Source organism: Lathamus discolor, chromosome Z, assembly GCF_037157495.1.
Source record: "Lathamus discolor isolate bLatDis1 chromosome Z, bLatDis1.hap1, whole genome shotgun sequence".
NCBI classification, from domain to species: Eukaryota; Metazoa; Chordata; class Aves; order Psittaciformes; family Psittacidae; genus Lathamus; species Lathamus discolor.
In genome coordinates, this window is record NC_088909.1 from 70,620,536 (window position 1) to 70,634,059 (window position 13,524).

The following is a 13,524-nucleotide window of genomic DNA, read 5'->3' on the forward strand; positions in this document are numbered from 1 at the left end:
TAAAACATTAGACCAAGTGAAAACCACCCTGCTACCAAGAGCCTTTTGCAGACAGGGAAGGCACTGGAAATGTGGAAGAACTCTACCAGCATGGAGCGTTTTGCTGCATCTCAATATAGTGGCACATCATAAAGTATTCTACTGATTAATTCTGCCTGCAAGCATGATTTCTTTGTAAGCTACCTACAAATGTCTTCATTTCTTCAATTAGTTTTTTCTGTTAGAAAAAGACAACAATGTTCTAAATTATATACATAAATCTGGATTTTACTGCTTTAGCTTTATTAAGTTAAAATATATTACTGTTAGAATGAGTTCCTTTCTACTTTCAAGTAATGGCTGAGCTGCATGCCTGCAAAGATGATAGCACTAGAGAGAAGACACATGCAGACATTCTCTAGTTAATACTTCAGTACTGAAACTACCCACCTGACCAATAAGCCAACATAGAAATTAAATTATGGTTAGTAGAAATACCATCCTTTAAATATGCACACACACACAAAATAGAGAAAAAGATAATACGCATCTGCCTTCAGTAGTTTCAGTACATTGGGTGTACAATACCTGAATCTAATGACTGCATACAGATCTGCACAGGCAAGCCCTACCTGATCACAATATAAATAATCATTAGTAAGACCAAACAACCAGTATTTTTCACTGATAACTTCATTATGGATTTCAGTGGGGCACAGTAATTTTCATATAGTGATTTGTCTGTAAATACTCACGACAGGGGCTTTAAACAAATTGTTTGATTTACAGAAAGCTCTTTCTAGCTTTAAGGATAAAAGTTGCAGCAGCTCTTCAATTAAACAAAGGTACAGTTCTTCATTATTTTTCTTCCCCTTGAAGTTTGGAAATAGGACACCACAGTCCAGCAGAGACATTTTCTCCGCAAAGTACTTAAGTGGGTTTCTGAAATTAAAGAGACATTCTTTTGTACTCATTATGCTACTGCCTGTAGTCAAATATCCAGGCAGACCTGTAGGAAGAAGAGGTAAGAAAGTTTCCCACAGTGGGGCAACTATATCTGTGAAGCCTTAACACAGTTGTTTTCAGAGAGGTTAGAAAGATAAACACAGTGTAGAATAAAGAAGAAAGTATGGTTATACTCTGATATGTTTACAACCTCACATACAAAAGTAGAAGAAATTATACCCTAGGGACCAGAATACCATCCTATGGCTTTGCTTTTATACTTATTTTGATTCAAGATCCAGTTTCTTCTGTTGGTGCCTCTGACTCCGAACACATGAACTTTCCAAGGTACATTGAAAATCTCTTCCATTTCAGTAGGATCCAATCATGGATTTTAATGACCTGCTGTGGAAGGAATGGGGATGAAGGTGTTGACCATCTGACCCAGAGCTAAAAGAGAGTTTAGTATGGATTTACTATTACTGCAAATAAAACAGTATCAAGAAAGAATGTTAAATTATCTTTTTCAGCTTTTTTTAATTACTACCAGAGAAATAGTCAAACTGTCAATATTCGAAAGAACATCCAGGAACACAAATGAGGTTTTTGGTCACTACAAAGAGTAAATTGACTCCTGTCCTTAATGCAGGAAGGATCTCTCCAGTATATTTTCTTGCACTTTGTCCTAACTAGTTTTAACAATCTCATGATAAATGCTTGAAACTCTGTTGGAGAGTGTAATAAGGTTTTATGGCTGGGCTATATGTTATTGTCTGAATACAAAATAATAAAAATCCATTTTTTTTTTGAATGACATCATCTTATTCCTCATTATGGATTTAGTCCATCTTGATGTTTCCATCTAGCATTTATCATCATATGTGAGAATATAGGCTATTCTTATTTTTATTCTGGCCCTTGTTTATCCATAGAAGCATGATTAAAACTCTTCCCAAATCCATTTTGTAAATGCTCTGTGCTATTTTGGGAATTTCAGTCTTGATTATTAACAGTTTCTGTGGCTTTCCTACAGTTCTCTGTGTTCTCTAGTATGTCTCAATACATAAAATGCCCATATAAGACTGCAGATCTGTTTCCATCATTTTCACTATTTTCACCTGCTTCCTCACTCCAAGGCATCAGGCTTTGTTCACACACATTAGAACTTCATGACATGTTAGAATCATAGAATCAATCATAGAATCATAGAATAGTTAGGGTTGGAAAGGACCTCAAGATCATCTAGTTCCAACCCCCCTGTCATGGGCAGGGACACCTCACACTAAACCATCCCACACAAGGCTTCATCCAACCTGGCCTTGAACACCGCCAGGGATGGAGCACTCACAACCTCCCTGGGCAACCCATTCCAGTGCCTCACCACCCTCACAGGAAAGAATTTCCTCCTTATATCCAATCTAAACTTCCCCTGTTTAAGTTTTAACCCGTTACTCCTTGTCCTGTCACTACAGTCCCTGACGAAGAGTCCCTCCCCAGCATCCCTATAGGCCCCCTTCAGGTACTGCAAGGCTGCTATGAGGTCCCCACGCAGACTTCTCTTCTCCAGGCTGAACAGCCCCAACTTCCTCAGCCTGTCTTCATACGGGAGGTGCTCCAGTCCCCTGATCATCCTCGTGGCCCTCCTCTGGACTTGTTCCAGCAGTTCCATGTCCTTTTTATGTTGAGGACACCAGAACTGCACACAATCCTCCAGGTGAGGTCTCACAAGAGCAGAGTAGAGGGGCAGGATCACCTCCTTCAACCTGCTGGTCACGCTCCTTTTGATGCAGCCCAGGATACGGTTGGCTTTCTGGGCTGTGAGCGCACACTGAAGCTGGCTTATGTTCATTTTCTCATCGACCAGCACCCCCAAGTCCTTCTCTGCAGGGCTGCTCTGAATCTCTTCTTTGCCCAGTCTGTAGCTGTGCCTGGGATTATATGTTTCCTTTTCATTAATCTGAAGTTTGCTGTTGAATGGTTTCTTTGACTATCAACTTGCTTACAGCTACCCCCTTGCTCTATTATAGTCTCCAAACATGATTAAAATGGGAACCAGATCCTCACATGGCATCTAATTTACTACTGAGGATGACTAAGTTGCATCTATGTGTCTGTTTTTAATACCTTCTGAAGAGGATGCAAGAACAAAAGTACTGTTCAAATTACATGTATTAGTCTAGAATGAATACATTTTTCTGAAGGCATTGATCATTAGTTTAATGATTAAAGACACCTTCAACAAAACATGAGGTAAAGCACATTTGACTACTTTTTTGACTTCTAGATCCAATAAGTTAAAAATTCTGTGCCATCACGTGCTCAGCAAAGCCTTGTGGAAAGCCTGTCAACAGCCTACTGTACAGCATCCAGAATGATATGAATGTTTAAAATATGCAGTGTAAAAACAGTCTTCTTCCAGAATGGTGGCTTACACCTTGGAAACAAAAGGATAAAAGCAGTATTAAGAAAAATAAAAATATTATGTCCATATAATTGAGACTTTGCATCATAGCACATCAGAATATCACCAAAAAAAAACATGCATCATAATGTCAAGCCTTTAAAAACTACTAGAAAAATAATTCCTAGATACATTTTAGACCATGTGCAACAAGATACTGTGAGTGGAGCTCATAGGAATGTAGGACTTCATAACAGTTTCCAAAAGAGTCCATACTGAGTTTTGAATAAGCAGAGAACGTAGAAGTGGGTGGGATGAAAAATCTGGGTTTCGTTACCCCTTGATGAGATACAACTCCACAGGATGGGGAACAAGGTCAGTTTTTACAAAGCTGAATTCCAGACCATCTCACTTCATCTCCTGGCAGATGTAAGCAGTAACCACAGGAGGGAGAGTGTCATCAGCATTGATACCCTCTGAGAATTACAGAAAAAGGACATTTGTAATTTTCGTGATAACTCAAGGAAAGATGCAGTCCTGAGAGATAGCAGGGGCTTCCTGGGAAGTACTAAGGACATCCTTTCACTCTATAAAAAAAAAAATAATTCTAGATTTTTCAGGTTTGTCTCTCTCTAAGGGAAGTAGAGAGGACAGGGGCTGAAATATTTATTTTCCTGACAAAAAAAAACCCACCAAAACAACCCAAAGAAACCAACATAAGCCCCCCACATTTTATCTTTCTCAGTATTAAATGCTCTGGGTTTAATCATGGTATATTGCAACACACCATCCCAAATAAATAAATGTCCAACTCCAAATGTCACCCCAATTTCTGCTGTATCAGAAGTATTGGCAGAAGGTGTTTTTGATAACCATGCTGATAAAAAAAGACTTGGTCATAAAGAACCAATATCAGTAAGTTAGATTAACACTGGAGTACTGGAAATACCTCTCTAGTTCAGAGAAAATCCATTTCCCATTTAATAACTTACAATTACTTCAAACCAGCAGGGATAGAGGGAGAACTAAAGACAGAGATTTCCTTTCTTTTTTTTTACATAAAGTGCATTACAAGATCACACAATCAATAATACTCAGCTCCCTTAGCAGGATCCAATGGATATGCATTAAAATTTAAAGAGGGCAGTGAAGAAGCGCATTTACAAAGATCAAGTCACCCCCATGGCCTTAAAGACCCTGACCAAAGAGGATAAGGGTAAGTGAGGAAAATCCCTTGGAAAATGTGTGGAATGAGTGATGATAGAGCTGATAAAGACTCCAGGAACATCAGGCAGAAAGATTGACCCTTCCCAGGCACCTGAATGAGAGAAGATGGAAAACATCCAGAATTAGATAACATCTGTGGCTGAACCCATAAGAAAATAAGGGTGGGATTTTTAGAGCTGCTCTGAAAGTTATAAACGCCTTATTCCCATTCAGCTTAATTAGGTGACTGGCTCCCTTGCTACTGCTTGAAAATCCCAGCCTCTGAACACACTCCTGATTACTTCTATGCCCAAAGTGTTGGCAGCTGATTAGCAGCTTTCCAGGAGTATATTTTGTTAAGTATCGGTGAATTATGTTATAATTATGGTTAATAAATGTCTGATTTGAGAAAGCCAGAATACATGAGACATGGAAAATGTTTTCTAAAATACAGTGTATCCCCAAAAGAAAACCAAATGTACCTTCACCACTGTGATTTTTAGTTTACAACTCCTTTAAGGTATATCAAGATTTCTTTGAAAAGAAAATGCTCTACCCTAACTCCACGGAGCACAGACTAATTCAGGCCATGCAACATTCTTCACCAGAAATAAGCCATCACCAGGCAGGAGAGAACAGTTCCTCCCATCCTAAAAAGAAGGTAAAGAAAAATATAAAGGAAGTCATTGATCCAGGACCACCAAACAGCTGTAGGAACGTCTTAGCAGTAAGCAAGCTTTTCTGAAGTTACGGGGCACTGACCTCCTTTTCCATATTATTCTTGATTAACCTGCTGTTTAGGGTTGTTTGAGAAGTGTTTGGGATGGAGAGGGAAATATCCTTAGTACATATTTCCCCCCCCAGAAACTGGAAGCAGAGAAACACAGTTTTCCAAGGAGGCTTTGCTTTCAAGCTAGCAGCATGCCAACCCCAGCATAGCCAATCACATAGGGGATATGGACAATCCAGCCTATTATCACACTCTGTAGATGCTTATCTTTTTCCACTGACTAACAAGTACCACCAGATCAAGCAGGCTTCTACCTAAGGCATTCAGTTTGAATGTCTAAAATTAAGCAACATCTCATCCACACTCAGTCTTCACTGGTCTTTCACTGGTAACAGTCTGCTAAGAATTAGCGGGATTTCTACCTTAATTATTTGCTGTCGCAGCTCACTCTCTGTGATGAGGTTCACCTTACACTCTCCAAACTTACTTTCAATAAGGATTTTTACTCAAGATTAAGGACTTCCTCTTCTCCATTTTTCTTCTTCATCCATTTTGTCTATTAAAAAACATGAAGTGTCAGAAATCAAGAAAAAATACTAGGAGGCAGAAGTTCTTGTATTATGTTCCAGTTGGAACATAGTGGATTTAATAAACCTTAACCCCTTGTCCCATTCTGAAACAGTAGTTTCAAAAGCTATTTGAGATGTGCTTTTTGCAAATCAATCAGTGTCAGTACTGATTTAGATTGGATATAAGGAGGAAATGCTTTCCTGTTAGGGTGGTGAGGCACTGGATTGGGTTGCCCAGGGAGGTTGTGAGTGCTCCATCCCTGGCAGTGTTCAAGGTCAGGTTGGATGAAGCCTTGTGTGGGATGGTTTAGTGTGAGGCCCATGTTTAGTGCCCATGGCAGGGGGGTTGGAACTAGATGATCTTGAGGTCCTTTCCAACCCTAACTATTCTATGATTTTATGATTCTAGTACTGGGTAAACAAATGCACTTTTCCTAGCATCTCCCTCATTAGTGACAAAGCATGCCAGCTGATGTACAGCAGTGAAGCTTCCATCCATTCACAATTTCTACTTATGAAAAGGATAATCACCTTGAAAGGGAGAAAAAAATATGGAACAAACAAAAAACTCCAACAAACATAAAAAACAAAGCCAAAGAAATTCTGAAATATTTCATAGTAATTGAAGGAACTACTAAGGAAGCATCAAGAAATGAGGTGCAGGAATCTGAGTTCTCTGATACTAAAAAATCAATTTTTTATTATTTTTACTCATCTCTACCCCTTGATGTCATGATGGTTTTGTTCAGCAGCAAGTCCTGAGTAGTCTCTGGAAGTGAACTTTTCCCAGCTGATCCACAAAGAGGCAGAGTTCAGACCTTTCCTCCTAATTTAGGAAAACTCTGCGGCCAGATTCTGACAACAGCAGTATTCTGGGTTTTCTGACTTCTTACAAAATAATAAAATAATTGGTTAAATTAAAATGCCTCTCCCTCAGTTCTTATTTTTCTGGAGCTAAGTTTGAGCACTTAAAGACCAAAAACCTACCTGTTCTTGGTCCAAAGATGCTCCTTAACAAATGCAAACATAATTCTTTTTTAGAATAAATTAAATTCAGAGAAGCTGAACTCAGGCATACAAAGGGTCTCTTGCCATCTGAAAAAAAGAGCTCATGTGATGATGTAGAAGTTACCTGTGCCTCATGCACATAAAGAGAAAAAGCTATCAAGAGGTTAAAGCTTTAAACCAGGATTCAGTATATTTCTGCTCAGCTGCCAATGCTGCCAAAGGCTTCCAGTGCAACTTCATACCAGTTATTTTTTGTGAGTGTTAGCTGCCATTTTCCATTTTGAAGAAGAAACAGTTTCTCTTCTTATCATTCATCTGTTACATCTATTTAGTTCATAGGGTTTTTAGGAAGAGTGATTCTGTATATAGGACATGAATTTCTTGAAGTCTTTTGTCACTACTGTGCTATAAAAATATTTAGTCCACATGCACCATCTTAAACTGACTACTGAGGTTTTTTTCTTAGACATAGCATAGAGTTTTACTTCTGTACTCTGCCAGTGTTTACAAACTAAACATGTACATGTGTGTGTATTTTCCTTGTCAAAGTTGAAGAATCAGTCAAAAGTGAGAAAATGCCATAATTAAGGTTGTCTCATTTGTTGCCACAGTGTTCATTCGCATTACAGTATTTACGTGATCCTCGGAAAAATTTCTAGGGTCCAGCAGTGCTGTTTATTAACGAAACACTGCTATTTTTAGATTCCATTTAGGAACAAAATCTGGACTTTTTGAAATAAAAGCAGGGAGAGAAAGAGTAAGAAAAGGAACAGATTTCCAGTGGGTGAATGATCTCAGGTCTCCTCTGGGATGTAGAAAGCAATATGGGAAGTGTCAAGAAAGTGCATGGGTAGCATTGGTACTGCCTGTAATAGATAGGGCATAATAAGAAAGGTGCATAATGCAGAAGAAGGAGGAGGGCTGTTAGTAGACACATGACATCCAGCCATCATCTACTCCTGCTAGACAGCTTCGTTCTCCTATGTCAGCATGTTGCCTAATAACTAAACTGGTGGCCAATTTTGGAGTGTGTCTGCCTCTGTGGGTTTATTGCTCTCCCATTTAGCTTTTGACAAGAAATTCTCATCTGGGCTATGGAAGTTCTTTTGGCAAAAACAACATTCAGATGACCATGTTTCCATAAAAAGTTGCAGTTTTGAGAAACTGGTGTTTTCTGGTAAAACAAAGAAAAAAAAAAGATTTTTTTTTTTTTTTGTCAAAAAATAGTCCTGTGCAGTTCCTTTTTTTTAACTTAGACAGTCTACAGCCTTGCTCAATGTATAGATAGAGCAGAGCTTGCAGAGTAATCAGCTATTCACTTTATCTTCATTCTGCAGCATGCAGTCCAAAGCTTTGTTTATTTTCCACTATTCAAACTTTACTCTAAAGCCAGACTCATTAATTTCTTCATGTGTTTTTTATATAGTTCATGAAAGTGCTTGACAAACAGAAATTTGTTTTTCCTGCATTGTGCTGACAGAGAGTTGAGGGATCAAGGTTAAAAGTGCCACTCACGTTGGGTGCTTGATCTGATATCATGAAAGCTGCATATCATAGGCTATTTATTATTATGCATAGCTTTCTGTATTTGCAGCTCCCTCCCTCTAGATTGCAGGTGGAGGGGTCAGTAGTCAGGGCTTACCGGCCCTGACCTCCCTTTGGGCATCCAGAAAATAAGGAGCATAATTAAGGACCATCCATGGAAAGCACATAGCCTGAACAAGGGACACAGTGACAGTCACCAGGATAGTGGGATGGTTACCCCAGGTGACCATCTTCCACCGGGCTCTTTCCCCACACAATACCGATTCTTCCACAGGGCACAGCCCATTTGCAGTAGTATGTGAAGCCTTGTTGTGATCCCCCTGTCAGGGGACTTTCTCCCCTGAAGCAGTAAACTCGTTTTTCCTTGAAATTTCTGAAAACACATTTATTTTATATACGTCTCCTTAATATACGGAAAAATTGTAAAACTGTACCAAAATAACATAAGTTTAGTAAAGTTTTAAACCAATGTTTATAAAGTGTTGAGACAGGGCATAGCAGGGAAAGATTTGTTCTAGCTATAACAAATAGAACTTGAGGGCAGCAGGATGTGGGACAGAAGGGGAAAGGACTGTCATGAAATTGTCATTGATTTGTTACTTCACATCCTTTCATGCACACCTATTAAGCAGCACTCCTGTGCTACTGCTGTGATGTGCTTACAGAGTGGTTAATCATAATTACACAATGACATTTCTCTCTCTTCTCTCACCTTAGTGAGGCTCTGAGTGAAGAGAGCACACCCTTTGCCAGCTGCAGAGAACCTGAAAAACATATCCTGATCTGCCTTTTGTATTTGGCATTGAGGTCAGTTAATAGAACTCCTCCCTGCTCCAGTAATTGCACTGTTCCACATCAAGCATTCATTTTTCAGATGTAGAAGGATGGATGCATAAGTAGAAGACATTGGTGTCTCTCTTCCCAGTAATACTATATATCTCCCTAAATTGCTTCTACGGTTTTATCTGTGGGCCACAGAACAGTTATAAACATTGCAAGATATCAAACTTGTCTTTCTTATAGGTAAGAATTACAGATGTTGAGATCCCCTTGACTGCATTTATAATGTAGAATAGTTTCTCCTTTTGAAACACAGATAACCTTTTCTGCTTCCTGTTAGCAATTTTTTGTCGTCCCCCCCCGCCCCATGCTTTAAATGGAAACGCAAGTCTGCCATTTAATAAAACCCCAATAATGATCCTGCTTTAAAGGACAAGGGCTAATCACTTGCTGCTTAACATTCCAGACATGTGGCAGTGGAGAAGAATAAATCAGTTGAACAGCAAGATGCAGCACAACTAATTTTCATGTAAAAGGGGGTGATTGCCTTTTTTTTTTTTTTTTTACCATTGTGGGTTTTTTTTTTTTAAGCTGTTAAAGCCCAAACATTCTCGTCTATCAGTTTATGAATTATTAATAAAAAAGAGAGAAAAGAGGCTTTCTTTTTCTAAATATCATCTGCTAAGCCACCACAGACTGAAGTGCCTCACACTGATTCCTGATTTACATAGTCCCAGTTGGAAGTTAATGAAGACTGCTGAGCCACCTTTCAACATGCAGATAAACCTTCATGTATTTAAAAGCAGGGAATATGTGCTTGTTGCTGGCAAATTATTCATCTAAGATCTGAAGTTTCTGACACCGCCTGCGTCAGATAAACTGTCACCCAAATTGCAAACTAATTAGTGATTCAAACATTTTCGAGCTGATTGATGACAGAATAATTTACGCTTGTTTCTCAGTTTCCAGCTGGCATAGGCTGCTGACTGGAGCCCTAATTAACGCTAGTACATCAGTCATGTTCTGCCAAGGCAGCACATACAATTAAAAGGCAGTTTAAATGGAATATCACATTAAAAAGGCTGGTAGATGCAAATGTGAGGAAACAGCACTTTAGGATAAAATGACAACAGAACCCCACAAACCAAAACAGAATGGAACAGTTTTGGGTTTTTTTTATTTGATTTTGGTTTTTTGGGTTTTTTTTTTTTTTTTTTTTTTAAATGGAGAAGTAAGTTTTATTCCATGTAGGCTATTTAACAAAATAAAATAAGTGTAGAAGCAAAACATGCACAGTAAATTCTTTGCTATTATTCTTTTAACAAATTTTAACTCGATGCTTTTAATATTTGTTAGAAAATTGATGTACACTTGTATTTTGGTTTCCAGCTATTTAAAAATTAAATAGAGGGTGCCAATGATAGCTGTGAAGTTATTTACAGTGATGGTATAAGACAAAACACAAATATCGATATGTGTACTTGTGAGGAGCATTTACTGGAGCAGCTTTCAAAACTAGTTTTTAAATGACAAAGATCTAATCCAAAACTCACTGAAGTCAAGGGATGTGTAGGAGATTACTGCAAATATCAACATACCCCTGATTCTTATTCTCAGGTGAAACTTCTAGGTTTTGAAAACAGAACTATTACATGGTAAAGGATCAGTGGTTTCTGGTGGCATTCTCCTTAACAAATCATAAAATACTTGGGAAAGACCAGTTATTATGTGGGTTTTATGAATTATCATTATTGCTTTGGGTACAAATATAACCTGTGACATGATTCTGTATCAGGCATGTATTGCAGCTCGCACCTACAGAAAGACAGTCCTCTACAGCGCTGCTGTCTGGCAGCTCTTTTATTTTATTAGGCCTATTTTATTATATCCATATTATAACCATGATATCTGTATAGCGTTTGCTCTCTAGCTACCAAGCAGTCAGGTAGGAGAAAATACATTTTGTCATCTTAGTAATGAGAAATGAGGATAGTTGTAACCCATGTCCTCATTTACATCTGAACTACAAGAGTGTGGGCCATTCGAAAGTGATGATTGAGCTAAGGACAAAAACAGTCCTCCTTGACTCAACTTGCAAAAGGTGTTAAGCCTGCAGTGCCAGACCCATCATGCAGTGTATGCTGCATGTATGATGACACTGGTTTATCTTACTTTGTTGGGGGGAAAGTTTTTATAAATATAAACAGCCCTGGGGTTTGTACCTTGTCTGCTGAGGTGTTTTTGAGATTATCTATAGCACCTGACAGATGAGCCCTAGTATCTTACAACACTCGGGCACGGAACAAAGAGAAGTCACTGTAGTAACTGCAAGCAGACCTTGAGACAGGAGATGTGCAAAAGCACCCCAATTTGTTTCTAGGAGCACAGCAGACTGAAAGCTCACATCACTCAGTGCAGTCACACTCTGCTGTCAAATGCCATATATTTTCACCTTTAAAATTTTTAGATAAGTAATAATTTACATTACTATAGTGGCGGGAGGGAGGGGGGGGTCATGCATCCGCTTTGGCAGCTGAGCTATTTTAAGGAGCTTTACAAATCAGTGAATTGGAAATTAGGAGTAAAACTCACCTAAGACATAAATAAGCCCAAGTTTTCTGACTTTGTTAGAACTGGGTGAGATTTTTGTTAAGAGGCATGGTGAAAGGCATGTGCTGCTGACCCTGCTGTAGCCATGATGCAAGAGTCACCAGAAAAACTTGGACTAGGTTTTAGATGCCATGTCATGTAGTTTATGCCAGCTTGACTAAGGTGTCTAGCACTGAGCTCACCAGTAAGCACTGAGACACCCTGTATGTGCCCAAGGACAGTGAAATCCTGATGGGCATGGCTGACACGATGCCCAGCAGCTAAGAGAAAGTATTTCAGGGGATGATCTGAAAAGGGAGTGTGAAGAGGGTCAGGCAACAGCTGAACAATAGTTTTCAGGATTAATATGTAGCATTTAGGGATGTAAATCTTCACACTCACACTTCCACTCCAATGATCCCCTTCTTAAATGTGGTTTTCGCTGCTTCTTGTACAAGCTCAGCTTTCTCCTCAGCTGTAGAACATGGTTTAGGACAACAGGATTATGATCTACATTCTAAAAGAGATGTCTGAAACATCAGTCTATAAGCAAAGCAACCAGTGAGACACAGAAACATAAGGTTTTATTATTAAAAACTCATATTGAGGAAGCAGGAAAAATGAGTAACATTTCGTGTTTCGGTAAGAAAGTATATTCTGCATGGCAAAGGGCAGATCTGGGCTTGTATCAAAAGGTCTTTCTTACAGATCTCAGAAGAAAGACTGACAAACGATAGTCAGCTGTCCTGCACACAGAGCATCAGAGGGCAGAGTTGGAGCTTATGGGTTAAACGAGTGGAGGAAAGAATCTTTCTGCATCTCCTTCCTCTTGTTTCTGTGCTGTTGCTGATTACAGTGGTGGCTTGTAACGTCTCCCCAGAGAGAAGCAGTTCCATAAGAGGAGGAATTCTGAATTCCCTATGGAAACTCAAACTACTAGTGTGCAATGTAAATACAGCAAGTGCTAGTCAGTTTGTATTTATAACATATTAACCAAGTGCAGTATCACCTCCCCAGTGGGGAACCCAGAAAAGCCTGAGTGCTCAGACTGTTATGAGCTTTCTTTAAAACTCTCTGTCTAGTGCTGAACAAATGCAAATCTTTCCAATATGAAAAATGTCTTCTTCCCTTTTAAAAATTTTTCCCTCAGGTTTCCTAATGTGAAGGCTTGCTTTCTTTGATGAGAATAGAGCCTACACAATTAAGCAGCATGTTTATAACATAATTTGTGTCTGCAACCCAAGGGACAGGAAAGCATTCAGGAAAACAGGTTGGCAGGGTTATTTAAGGGGTTTGGGTTTTTAAGAGGTTTTTTAATATTCTCTAGGCTTAGAATGAAATTTTAACCAATGTCAGCAGCAATTAAATAAGGGCAATACTGTGGGAATGGAAATATAGTGTTGCACTGTCAAACTGTGCACCTTGGAGAGCCAACTTCAGTTCATCTTTTACCACAGACTTATGTGACCTTTGGGAAGTTACTTAATCCAATGGCACCTCATTAACCAATTTGTAGAGAGTACAATGACATTTTCTCTCTCTAACAACCTTAGCTGTTCATTTGAACTTGCAAAGTACTACTTGTATGAACTGTTCCATTCAAGATGTGATTATCCGTATGTACTTTTCAGTGCTTAGCCTGAAAACTCTTCAGGATAGTCTCTGAATATATGAATACCTAGAGCCAACTTTTTTTTTTTTTTTAATTTTTACCTACAGCTACAAAACTGTGAAATAACAAAAATTTTCTATAATCAAAACCTAGACCACTG